This window comes from Amborella trichopoda, chromosome 6, assembly GCF_054954075.1.
Source record: "Amborella trichopoda isolate Santa Cruz 75 chromosome 6, AtrichopodaSantaCruz75HAP2 v2.0, whole genome shotgun sequence".
NCBI lineage: Eukaryota > Viridiplantae > Streptophyta > Magnoliopsida > Amborellales > Amborellaceae > Amborella > Amborella trichopoda.
Window position 1 is genome coordinate 3,924,132 of NC_142341.1, and position 2,141 is coordinate 3,926,272.

General features: G+C 33.1%; 1 pseudogene; it reads left to right on the forward strand.

The window, feature by feature from the left end:
• Positions 1 to 263: 263 nt before the first annotated feature.
• LOC148781492 (U6 spliceosomal RNA) lies at positions 264 to 359 on the forward strand (annotated as a pseudogene).
• The last annotated feature ends 1,782 nt before the right edge of the window (positions 360 to 2,141 follow it).

The window sequence follows — 2,141 nt, forward strand, 5'->3', positions numbered from 1 at the left end:
GGGAGGGTCCTACAGGATCATTACTCTTATATTATATACCCTAACTTTTGATAAATGAGCCAAAATACCCTGTAGTGATGAAAGTGCAAATTGTGTTTTCTTCCCTCCTTTATTTTTACCACTTATTCTTTCTTGTTTTGAGTTTCAGTCATGGTCATGACCACTCAAATGTTTTGTCTTCTTAGTGTGAGGCGGTGTTATGACCTTTTGTAATACTAATTTGGAAATATTTTCTCAAAAAATTTTTGGATCTAAATTATTTTGTTTTCTTGATGACATCGAATAAAATTGGAACAATACTGAGAAGATTAGCATGGACCCTCAAGACTAAGTTACTTTGAGGGATGTATCTCGTATTCGAGTGACTATTATCCAAGAGATTTTGAGCTCATGTGGTTCCCATATGTTGCCTGAAAGAGAGGAAATTATTCTTTGTCCTCATTGCTTCAAAGCAAGGGCATTATCCTCAAATCTTAAAGGCTCATGCATAATGCGAATCTTTTAATCTCTAGAAAAGCTATAGACATCTTTAACAACTAGCAAATGTGAAAGTAATTTTAAATAACCATGTTTCAACCTTTAATTAAGGGAAGAGACATCCATATAAAAAGAGGGGAAAAAAAAAGTACATTCCAATTTGTATCTTTCCCTCCGATTCATAAATTTCAACTGCTAGTGGTTCTTTATAGTGCATTGGAAACTTCCTAAATACAAATTTATTAAAGAACTCTCTAATAATCAACTGGTTCAAACCCAACTAGCCCCCAATGGAAATAAGAACCAAATTCTTTTGGTAATCATAATTACTCACACTCCATCAGCCCCATGGTTGACGTTATCTTTTATGAAGAATTGCCAATAGGCTTTATCATTTTGAAATTTGAATGTCAAGTGGGTAACATAGGAATATCTAAATGCTAAATTTTTTGGAACAATAAAAAAAACTTTTGCTTAGGGCGTTGGACTAGGATCCGACCCAACAATCAAATAAAATATATTTAAATATTATGTTAAATATATTCATATATTATTTAAATATTATAACTAAAAATATATAGTTATATTTATTTAATTATTAATTTAATATTATTAAAATATTATATATTAAATATTACTCATAAAATAATCTGCTCCTCATAGACTGGGGCCGAGACCTAAACCCCGGGTCCAATTCTGACCCATTCCCAGGCCTATGTCGGGTCCAGACTCCAGGTTCCGGGTCGAGTCCGGGTCCATTGCCACCCCTACTCTTGCATTAACCTTCAACAACAACAATAATAATGAACTTGAGTCCCTTAGCACCTGAAGAGTTTTTGCCTCTTATATTTTGTAGGTTGGTCGCTAAGTTGGAAACTTTTGAGTGCTAAAAATAAATACTCCTATATAGGGTGTACCATGAGGAAGTGAGTGAACAATATGCTCCCACGATAGCATATAATCTCTTGTGCCACTAATTATTAGGGAATTTGTATAATTAGAGATAAAAGATGAATAATTTAAAACTTTACCCATATCTTTTCATTCAATTTCAATATTAGAAAAAAACAAAACAAATGGTTTTGAGGTGAAATGGTTGCAAATAGGCAAAATAATAAATAATTCATCCTTCATGAGTTTTTTTGATAAAATCTCTTAATTATTGTTACTTCTATTATGGTAAACTTAATATTTAAAAAATCACTGAGTTGGCTTGGAATCGGTGGGTCTAAGACCCCCCAATTTGGCTTGCTTCGCAAGAGTTCATTTTATTTAGTGTAAAATTCTCTTAAAAACCAGCAAATTACCTCGGGCAGTTTTGAGTCCACTCACAACTATTGGGCGATCGGTTCGACCCATCAGTCCTTTATTAGGTAGAACCCTAATAAAACACACAAAATCTATTATTTCTACGCCCACTTATATTTCTAATCATACTTGCATTTCTATTCGTCCATACACTAAGTGGCTTCCACAACACATGCCGGGTCCAAAGGAAAAACAAGGAAACTTATCGAGAACACATAAATGAAAAATAGCCTGTAGTAAGGCTGTTTTGGTTAATGGTAGGTACAAGTTAATCAATATTAATTAAAGTCAAACCTTTTTTTTAGTTTCTTTTACCATGTGCTTTGTCCTTAATTTCTCCTTATAAGGTCAAAAGT